Source organism: Epinephelus lanceolatus, chromosome 21, assembly GCF_041903045.1.
Source record: "Epinephelus lanceolatus isolate andai-2023 chromosome 21, ASM4190304v1, whole genome shotgun sequence".
Classification (NCBI taxonomy): Eukaryota; Metazoa; Chordata; class Actinopteri; order Perciformes; family Serranidae; genus Epinephelus; species Epinephelus lanceolatus.
This window is the reverse complement of record NC_135754.1, coordinates 11,964,344-11,976,121: the sequence shown is the minus strand read 5'-3', so window position 1 is coordinate 11,976,121 and position 11,778 is coordinate 11,964,344.

Here is an 11,778-nt window from a genome sequence, read left to right as displayed (position 1 = left end):
TCAGCTGTCAAAACAACACCCACTCAGCAGCCAGAGAGCGTTTAGGACATGCAGAGGGGGAATGGAGGAAGGGAGTGGAGATGTGAGGAGAAGGGCGAAGGAATTCTGGGATGCACAGACCCTCCTCCCTCCTCTGGCCTCCTCTCAGCCCCCCCCACCCCCCTTCTCTCCCTTCCTCAGTCAGGAAACCCCCAGCGGTTTTGAGTGGAAACCAGATCTCTCATCTCTCGTCTGCACGTTGCGCTGGGATGTCCCGGGCTCATTATCCTCATTATACTCCCCTTTTATTCCCTAACATAAATACTATCTCCCCCATGTCTTTGTCTGTCTCTCCTTTCCCTTCTTTTTCTCTATCTCTCACTCACTCATTCTGTTTTTTCCTCTCTCTCTGTCACTGCTTCTGCCTCTGAACCCCCCCACGTCCTCCTCGAGGTCCCCAGTTGACCATTAGAGGGCCAATGATGTAATCAACTGCTCATTAGTCATCGTGATTGACAGCTGGCATTGTGGGGGGGCACTTTGGTGGGTCAGCCCGTCACTGCTTGGCAACTTCTTGATTTAATTTCAAGACCGAGTGAGAGAGGGGAGGATGGGTCTTGTAAGAGAGGGAAACAGATGCATACACAGGCGTGTGTTTGTGTGTCTGGTTGTCCATCAGATGCTGGAAGGAGGACTGTCAAAGAGTAAAACATGTTTTAGATGTCTTACGTAAAAGTTACAGGATGAATAATATCAGAAATTCTGTGGCTTCATGAGGAGTACAGGAAGAAGACATCATTCGTTTTTACTTGTTTCAACTCCATTCATTTTCCCAAGCTCTATATGCTCATAGTGAAGCTGAGCAGTGGCCAAATCCCTCAAAGCGCTGGTTGAAGCTAAACACATCATCCAGCAGATTTTCACTGGCATGGTAGGGCTGTTGCTCGAACTACAGATTGTATGTCCTCATTTTCATATGCACGCAACCACAGACACGAAGAATATAGAAGTGGAATGAGAGAGAGCCGCCCCTCTCTCTGTGTCTAACTCACATGAAACTCAGATTAAACTGTTAAACTATGTAGTACTGATCAAATAAACCAAGATTCTGTTGCTGTGTTGTCTATGTCTTTCATAAAATGTCTTCAGGAACATATTTTAGTGTACTGTTTGGCTGTAATATGAGAAGAAAGAGTTCCATACTAACTGTACTAATAAAACCTAGTAAAAAAAAATGCTTGCATTTTTATTGATGCAAAACAACCAACCCATCCCCATCAATTTTCCCATTTCCCCCCTGTATTTAGTACCTAGTTAGTAAAATGGACAAGCAGAAGGTACTTGCTGTAGCTCTGGTTGAGGGTGAGAGGCTGTCAGTAAATAGTTTCAACAGAGATCTGTGTGGGTACATGAGACCCTAAAAAAGAGGGTGGATCACGGGGGGTACCACCAGTTGGTCCAGGAGCTTCACCTCTATGATGGCTGTTTCCAGGCATATTTTAGGATGACTCAGGGGCAGTTTGACAACCTGCTGTTTATCATCGGGCTGCATAGCTCTGAGTATCCAGCAATCCCTAACACCAGTTTCTCCTCCATTGTTTACCAACTGTAAACTTCTTGTCATGACCACCACAGAAGGCCCACCTCTGAAATCATCCGATTGGATCATCAAAAGATCATGAAAAAAGAGATGACATGGGGCGCGTTTCGGCTCTGAGCTTAAGGTTTTCAACTGGAGGAGTTTTGAGCGCTCCAACAAAAATGCCAGGTGCCTAGAGCTCAGAAAAATGAGGCATGTCACAATGCAAAAACCACGAGCAAAAAGCTTCACTGTCATTAAAAACAATTACAAAAAGGTGCCTCTAGCTGCTAAAACGCTTTCTGTGTTATCAGGGCCTGAAAATGGCAAAGAAAAACAAACAAACAAACAAAAAAAACCCCCCAAAATAAACTGTCAAACTACATACCACTGATTAAATATAAACCAAGATTCTGTTACTGTGTTGCCGTTATCTTGCCTCAAATGTTTCCAGAAACATATCGTACAGCTTACTGTTGAATTGTTATTTGAGATTATTGGTCTGGTGCAGTGCAATGAATTCTGGTAGTTGTAGATTTTTTTACCTCTTGAGCAAAAATTAATGTCACAGCCCTTTTTGTCTAATTTCTCTGGTCATGTAGCATCCGTTTCAAAGGTATTTGCATTTTCCTACTGCACAGACAGCCCAGTTTTAAGAAAAGACCATCTTTAAAGCATTGTAATACCTCTTTTATCCAAGGGCCTTGACCCAACACAGCACTGTATGTAAAACAGAAGGTGCTCTGAATGGTAGCTTATGGGATTTCACATATAGGCACCTAACATGGAGTATTGAAATATGTCATGTGTGTTTCTGCAAGTCTAGTATATTTATGCATTTGTGGACAAAAAATTTAAGAATTCAGTTTTGTTATAAATCACATAATAAAATTATCTTGTCTGCAGCTGCATCAGTCAGTGAGTCAATATACAATGACATGATCCACAAATCTTACTGAAATACCAAAACCAGCACGTTACAACTTCCCCTCCTAGCCTCAAGCTAAGTGAGACATCAGTCTTTAAAAGCCAGTAATAAATACATATTTTAAATTCTAAACTGCTAAATTATTTCCTGAAACAGCAGGGGACTGTGGTTTTTAAATAACGTTTCTCAAACAGGAGTAAAGACTGTATTTGTTGTGGACTATTTCAGCCATGAATGTGGTACTCTTGTGAGTAGGTGTGGCATTTGGAGGGTGTACATGGGACTGACTCAAAATAAACCATAGTGTTCATGTTCATTGTAATGAAGGAGTATGTCAACCAGTGCAACCATGTGGCCCATAGATGTGCTTTTACAGCAATAGAGCTCAGAGGATTAAGTTATATCAGGCTTTGGCTACATAGATAATACTTGGTAGGATCAGTTCCGTGTTGGTTTTGGTCGAAAGAAAACTTGCAGTTTCTGTTTGAATTTCATATTCAGCACAATTAACACGAGTGAACTCCACTCTGTAAATCATCCAGGCTGGGCAGACAGATGGGGAGTGCAGTGTGCTGGTTGAAGTGACCTCTGCTGGGGAACCTGTCAGACACAACCACGTCCTGCCTTACTCCTGATTTTCTCCTGAATGCATATATTGACAACAAGTGGCTCTATAACATGTCAGATCAAACAGCGGTCATTAATCAAAACTGCCTGCCTACTGTCTCTCTCACTGAGGCCTCTCATTATGTGGCGCTGCACACTCGTACAGATTGTAGCTGTCACTCCTCAGGCATTTGTCCTGCACCTGCCACACTGTTCTTTCTGGAGATGGAGTGACAGCACAGCAGCTGTTGGGTAAACATCATGTTAAAAGTTGGACAGGGAAGCATCTGTGAAGGATCAGATTCAAATCTGTCCTCAAAACAGCATATTAAAAAACAGTATTTATATCCAAGTCCCCACCTCTTACTCAATTAGCACAATAAGTACAAAGTGATGATGACTTCCTCCGTCATTTCCATTAATGTCCCCTCTTCAGACATTGTTGTGCTGCTCTGCTGCTAAACTGAGCTTCAGAGTTGAAAATGACAGATCTGAGTTTAATGTTGAATCTGCAGCGTGCCCTTCACTCGAGAAAGTGCAAACAATTAAAGTTTGCCTGATGATAATAATGCAGAAACTGAAGGACAGAGTGTGAAAGTAATAGACAGAAGAGTGGCAGGGAGAGATGGATGAGGACAGTGAGGGATGGACAGATGAAGGGAGAAGAGGGAGGTCTGACGTTGATTAATGAGCCTCTCAGTGTGTGTGTGTGTGTGTGTGTGTGTGTGTGTGTGTGTGTGATGTGAGGAAGGGTTCCTGTATTGTTGTTATGGTCACCAGCCACAGTGTGACAGGCTCATTGGGGCCCTTATTAAACCTTGTGTTATTTATAATGCAATCTTCATATTAATATAGGCTACAAAGTAACATAAGAAATTAGAGCACATTTTGGGGACTGTGTGAACATTATTTGGTGGGCGGGAAGAGCAGAAAAGAAGGAGGGTTATGTTATGGTCTTTTTTTTCTCTTTTCACATGCCAGATTCATATTTAATTTCATTCTGTCCTTAAAAGATAAAAAGAAAAAAATAGAAATAAATTCATGTGCACCACCAATTGGTAAATTTTTACCACTGTGCCTCCCACCTTTATTTTGTATCGTAGGCAAAACTACAGTGAAGAAAAATGTGTCACTCCTGCCCAAATAATGATAAAGTTCTCAAACTTAAAAGACAAAATATGCTGTTTATCCATACTATCCGAAACAAACATAGAGGGGTTTTCTGATTTGACACCCCCTATCGTGAGGGACCTCCTTTATCTGTACCTTCGAGACCTGTCAAAACACTGTCGTTAAAGTTTTGTTAGGTTTATAGGCACAATCAAGACTTGCTTAGGTTTTCATGGTTTGGGTTTAAAGAACTAGTTCTTTACGGTTAGTTTGCCTCTGTTGCCATGGTTATAATAAGGGAGTGTTTGGAAATGGGAAACAAATAGCAATTTCTCATGTGTTCTTGACCCATCCATCCATCGCAACCTCTTCCTTATGGCGCCTTTGTTGCTCTATCAATATCACGTTAAAAGTTAAGACAAAGAGAGCCTGTCTCTGTCAAACTTCGTTTCGTGGTACAGCCCTCAGATGAAGACCATGGCATGTGGTTGAGGGTTCCGGTAAAAAAAATACTAGTTGGAGGTGAGTTAAGATTACTTTGTCAAATAACCACTCCCATGGTCAACACTGAACTGTCTCACTCACCAAAAAAAGAGTTGTTTTCCACTCACCTTCACACACACGCACACACAGTATGAAAATGGTCTTCCTGTACACATGGACTCAAATCATATTCTGTAATGTCAATTTCAGTATGAAGGTGCAGACAATCTCCTGAAGGCCGCGACCTCTGCTCCGTAAACTTCCTGTTATTAGCCAACCAGATGATAACATCCTGATGACATCATCGCTCATCCATCATTCGACTGGGTGGAGCGCTGCTGCAGTGATTGCAGGGCCACTGATAGTGATTGGTGATTGTGGTGAGATGCTGATTATGGTAAGCACTCCAATTGTGTGTGTGTGTGTGTGTGTGTGTGTGTGTATGTAATAGTAAATGATGCTCCAGTCAGTCAGCTTCAGAGATGTGTTCACATTAAAACTTGATTACAGTTCAACCTGCTGACCCTAACCGTGAACCCTGACAACTGCACAGCTTCTTCCTTTTCCTTCCCTCCTGTTTGTCTCTTTGTGGTCTCATCACTCTCATACTTTCCTTTCCCCGCGCTTTTTTTTTCTTAGTTCAGGATGATGTTTGGTAAAATAACCCAAGGTAATACTCATCTTGCCACCCTCAAGAAACATCTTTAAAAACCCGAGTTGTCATGACCACCACTTCAAGAGCAACTCCTCGAGATCATGGCACCTCAAATGTGGTTAGACCTTGGGTAATAATATCTAGCCATGCAGACACACAGTGCTCACCATAGTTGCACTTAATCATAGTGTTTGTTATATTGAGAGATATTAAATAACCCCCTCTGGTCTTGGTTTCAAGAAAATATTAGTTTGGCAATCATTTCTTTCCAGTTATCACAACGGAACAAACATGATTTTCAAACCACAGCCATGGGCCATTCAATCCCTGGTTGCACCATCATGGAACTGTGCTAACCACAAAGCCAAAAAAGATACTTTAAACTGACCCTGCACCCCGCAAAACTCTTTCAACCTTTCCTCTAAATCCTCCCTCAAGTGAAAAATGAGTGGAAATGAATACAAATCCCCCACAATCCTCTTTGGCTCTAACCCTCGGTTCTGGGCTGCTTTTTGCAATCACAACACACGCACACACACGCACTTCATGGCTACATGGCTGTATTTAACACCTCCGTCCACCCCACCCTGACTCTCCTGTGTGTCTTTTTACCCAGTGAGTTGTGAGCCAAGCTGCTGTAGGCCAGAAACACCCTGTTAGCAGAGAGAGAGAGACAGAGAGGAGAAGCTAATTGCTGTGGGTGAACAACTGCCTGGTGATACTGAACACTGAGTTTTAAAGCCTATAATAACTCTCTCCCTCCCCTGGCGAACCTTTCCTTTACAACGCCTGTCCAGAGGTACAGAGAGCTATTACTGGCTGAACGGCTGACAAAGAAAAGCAGGATTATTTTAGCTTTAGGGGATCATTTTAATTCATTACAACTCATGTCCTGTTTTTTGTAGTTTTGGCAACCATTCCTATTGGTTGTGATAATACTGTACACACCAAAGTAACAGCTGAGATCTGGGAATGCATCTACATTGGTACAAACAAATACAACCAGATATAAAATAAACTTTGATCATCAGACAAAGTTTAAACAAGACATATTAATACTAACATAAGGTCCACTGTTATCCTCTGTGTCACATACGTATCTGCGTTTGTGTTTTGCAGCACAAATTTGGATTGTTACCTATCAGTAAATCTCTCTCTAACAGTCACCTTTAACATTTAACCTTCATTTGGAGTCATATTTCCACCACCACCCAATACATTTAAGTCCAGTATTCATTCTCTTTAACTCTGTTTTGGTCTCTACCAACTCCTGAATTAAATACCTGACTCCTTAGCTGCTAAAAGTACCAATATGTTCACCAGAGAGTTGTTTTCTTTGTCATTTGGTGCTGTCAGCCTGTTCTCACTCCCAGGTCATCAAATACTGAGGCTTTGACATCAAAGGCGCCCTTTAGTGTCTTTATGAGACGCACCAGGGTTTTAACTAATTCCAATGTAAACCTAGCCATGGCAATACTTGATGCTGGGAGCAACCGACGTGGTAAAGAGAGTGAAAAAGTCTGCGTAGGGTGGAAGAGAGGGGTGGTGGATGGGTCAAACAAAACCAGGCTTTCACCCAGGAGACCAGAGTTAGTGTCTTGTGTGAAACCAGAAGTAAATGTTTTAACGTAATGTAACGTATCGTAAAAGTATGTGCTTACGTCTTGTGTAAAACCAAAAGTCACTGTTGTCACTCTTAGTGTAACAAACATACTTAATAATGGGCCAAATGTGCCCTTTAGTGTCTTTATGAGACGCACTGGGGTTTTACCTATCACCATGTAAACCTGACCGCAGCAATACTTGATGCTGAGAGCAAAAGTAAATGTTTTAACGCAACATAACCTTATATAGCATTATGTAACATTATTTGCCTATGTCTTGTATAAAACCAAAAGTCACTGTTGTGACTGCTATGCAACAAACATACTTATTTAAACCCAAAAATTATCTTTTTTCTAAACAAACCAAATACTTGTTGCCTAAACCTAACTGTGACCATTTTACAACATTTACTAGATGTTACAATGTGTTCCAGCTGTGCATCACAAAGATACATTAAAAGGTGCCCTGTGCGTCACTATAAAATGCTGAGGGTTGTGACAAAGTGTCAGTGTTTGATGCCCTGGGAATGTGAACAGGTTGGTGCTATGTAGGCAATGTACAATGTGTTCATTAGATATTTTTGGCTATAAACAGATGCTTGCTGGAAATGACATTATTGAAAGCCATGAAAAGTGTGGGTCATAAAACAAAAACAATGAGCTGAAAGATGCTAAAACGATTTATGGAACTGAGAGGAACTGCTGAGTTGGGTGATAATTCACTATGACTTTGTCCCTAGGAACAACTCCTTCCACATCACACAGAGTCACTTGTTACTATGCTAAAATGAAAATATTGATCAGCGCAGCTTTCAGAATTATAACTTCAACCCCACATATGCATGCATCTTAACAACCAAACAGCACAGCAGATGCTTCCAGTAATTTGTCTCTCCCATTCCCATAAAAAAGGTGTAGCCTACTAATCTGAGAAATCAGCCGCTTGGTTGAAACGAAAACCACCTCACTCTCGGAAACATTTGGCACATACTTGATAATCACTGCCACGCGTAATCAATCCCCTCATACCTTTTGTGATCCCCAAATGAACCCTTAGCTTTTTGAGCTTTGTGCAAAACACTGGCAGAGAGCTGAGGGTCAAACTGAGAAGGAAAACAAGACTCTGTGGTTATCCCCTAAAGCACAAGCAGCCAGAGTAAAAGATGTCAAGGTAACCTCAGACAATTACTGATAAAATAAGAGGAAAATTGTGTGGACATCACCTTAATTCCACAGGGTAGAATAGAATGAATACAATACAATGAAATAGTGTGCGTTGGTGTATATGCATGTACATGCACTCATGTCGGCCAGAGACTCGTGTGTGTCCAAAAGATGGATATTATCCGCTTCACTGACCACCTCTTTCTCTGCTAAAATGTTGTTTCACAGTCCAACGGACGATCAAGTTTCCGAACTTCAATCTGTGGTGAACAATGCGTTGCCAATAACAGCCTTCACATGAGTCTTGATACTAGCGACAGTGAGTGCCAATGCCTAATTTTAATTACGGGAAACCTCTTGGTTTGCCAATAACTTTATCACTTCTAATTGCCCCTGTTTCGAAACTATGTTGTCTCGGCGTTGAGCAACACTGAGCCTTTTTTTGGAAGGTGCAGTGATAGATGTTTGGGAGTTTATCCTTCATATGTCCTGCATGAACACTCCCAAAATATTCCTTGTCATTTCCAATGATAACTAAGAGATAGAAGCAAGTTTTTTCCAAACATTCTCTGAAGGACAGAGAAGAGCTGCAAGGGTAGCTCAAAAAGAATAATCTTAAGCCGTCAGCTGTGGTTACATCCGAGATGCTGAGCACAGAGAAGCATCTTATGATCATTAAGCAGATAGAGTGAAGGTAGCATTATCTTAGGAGTGTGGAATATAATGAATGGCTGATACAGTAGAGAAGATGAGACCCCATGGGAGAGGGGGAAAGAAGGGGAGCCTGGGGATGAGAAGACAGGAAAATAGATCATGGAGAGAGAGTCTGAAGGAGGAAAATACCAGAGGGTGAAAGGTGGAGAAACCGCAGAGAAAAGCAGAGGATACATGTCCTCTGGAAGGTCAACAAAAGAAATGCTGATATGCTTTGCAGAAAGCTCTCCCTGAAATATCATCTTCTTCAGGGCACACAGGATGAGAAGTCAAGAGAGTTAAAAAGTGTGTTCTCTCCGACCTGCAGCTGCAGCGTCTTACACATGTCCGGCAACCCAAAGCCTGCTGAAGCCTATAACAAGATGATGAGGTGCCTATGAGGTAGAGGTGGAGAAGAAAAGAGGGAGAGGAAGGGCTGGATAAGACGACAGGATCAAAGTCAGATTCAAATCGGATAGCTCTCCTTAAACCCTCCCGTCACTTTAGGTCACCCTATGAGCTTTGTCACCTTATGAATCCTTGTGGAACGTTTTTAGGACATTTTTAAGCTTTCCACCCTTTGCCATAGCCACACCCTGACGCAGTGTGCTGTAGTTTCAAATGGAAGGCTTTTAAACTGGAAGTGTACATGTGTAACACCCATATAAACTCCCTCTCTCGGTTACCCTTAAATGAAATCCCTCATATTTCCCCTGAGGTGTTTGATACCATGAGCTGAGTTGTGAAAGCCAGCTCACATGATTGAGGTCTGAACCCTCTGTTAGCTTATGGCCCCTGACACACAAACGCACACGTCCACCTTCTGGATCGATAGGAATCAGGTCCATCCACCTCAGAGTGTGTGATGGGGTGCTAAGCCTGCTTACTGTGGAGCAGAGTGAGTCCCTTTATTGACAGACTCTGAAGCCTAATAACTAAATATTACAGTCTGCTTTGGTTACTCAAACACATGGTGACTGTATTGAGTTAACACTATCTTATGACATGAACTCAAGTACATGAGGTTATGTGTGTACTCATGGTGATGCAACATCTTCTACTTAGGGTGTGATCACATGTGTACTTTGTTGCTTTTGGTCTGAAGGATAGCAGAATTTATTTTTAGCCATGCTAGCAGTGTGGCTCCACTACTTTGGTCCTAACTGAAATGCTTTTATATAACATACCAAGATAAATATTCATGGTCCCAGAGGATGAATCCTCTTGAACTTTCCTAAAGCCCCACCACAAGGTTTAGATTTGTTATTTTGAGTCAGATGTCTCAACAACTATAGATACAGTTGGTATTTGAAGGCGGACCCACAAAATGTGACATCCTTTCACACCAAGGGTTAAACAAGCATTTGCTACCATGCTAAAGAGTTGGCTTTCTGGACGTCAAATAAACTTAAATACCCAGTGTTAAAGGGTATTTTTCTACCTGGACCCTATTTCCCCATATGACTGTGTCAAATGATTAGTGGGGTTAACAATTTTTATATTGATCCAGTAATGAGTGAGAACAGCAGCCAGGCTTTTAACACTCACGGCATGTTTGGCGTCTCATGTGTGAGTTTAAAAAAACGTGCTTTCCTAGCATTTACAAGCTGCTGTAAAGGACAGTTTTAGCCCTCGTTGACCACACACCCTAACTATAACTAGACATTGACTATATCCATTGCTATAAAATTTGGTATAAACATTTCTGCCTCACTGAGGATGAATTGTGATGAACGTGGTGTTCCCTTTTCTTTTCCTCCGAGGCCATCATCAGGTCAAACTTTCAATTTTGGAAATGCGACAATATCTCTGGAAAACCAATGACATTCTTATCAGCTTTAGCTAGTTTCTGTTTAGTGCTAATTAGCAAATGTTAGCAAGCAACAAATTGCACTAAGATGGAGAACACTGTAAACTGTATACCTGCTAAACGTCAGCATGGGCATGTTACCATGCTAGCATTAACAGTTAGCTCATCACAGCTGTGCCCAATAACAGCCTCACAGAGCTGTTAGTACTGCTGTGACTTTTGGTCTTGTTTTAAATTATTGGGTTTGTTAAGGTTCAGATTGCCTTGATACAAGTGAAGCAGGACTTGTAAACAAAAATCTTATGGACCCACAAGTAGCTCATTTATTAGACAGAGTTTTGTCATCTGTCGTACTGCCAACGTGGAACTTTTGGCAACAAGAAAATCTAAATAAACCATTCCAACTCCAACAAGTTTAGATGAACAGAATGAGAATTTCTGCAATATTTATTGTTGTTTACCTCATGTCTTCATGGGCAACTCATTACCTGCCTAAACAAATCAAACTAATTTTAATAAACCATACTGTGAAAGCACCCCTAACCTTTTCCCCCCATTGGAAGTGCGCTAACATATGAAGCCATCAGACATGGAGTTGGAAGAAGACCCACAACATCTGTTGGACATTTTGTCAAGAGTCATGGCCCTTCTGCCTCTCTTGCTATTTGTTTGTTTTCTTCTCCTCCTCCTCCTCCTCCTCCTCTATAACCATTCTACCGGCTCCTGTCATGCTGGGTTGCGTTGGTCCGTGCCTCACTGTTTGCGCAAGGAACCGGAGGGGAGGAGCTGGAGTGCAAAGTAAATTGTCGACAAGAGTGTGCTAAGGTCAAATAAATTGTGTGAAAGTGTGTGTAGCCATGTGTGTGTCCACAGTCATGTCTCTGTGTGGTGGTTGTCATTGTAGAAGGCTGGTTTTATTCATTGCTCTCCTTTCGACCCCTGACAGGGGAACAAAATGATGTCTGACAAACAAGACTCTTGAGATTGGAGCAAAAGTGCAGTAAGCTCAGCTAGCATAGTAAAATGAAGGATACTTAAATGGCTGCATATGATTGTACGTCATATCTGCACAGTAAAAGACAGGAGTTTGATGCCACAACTCGGCTCTTACAAGTTGATCTCATTTTACCTCCATGACCCCGGTGGTTTTGGATCAGGCTTTAGTCT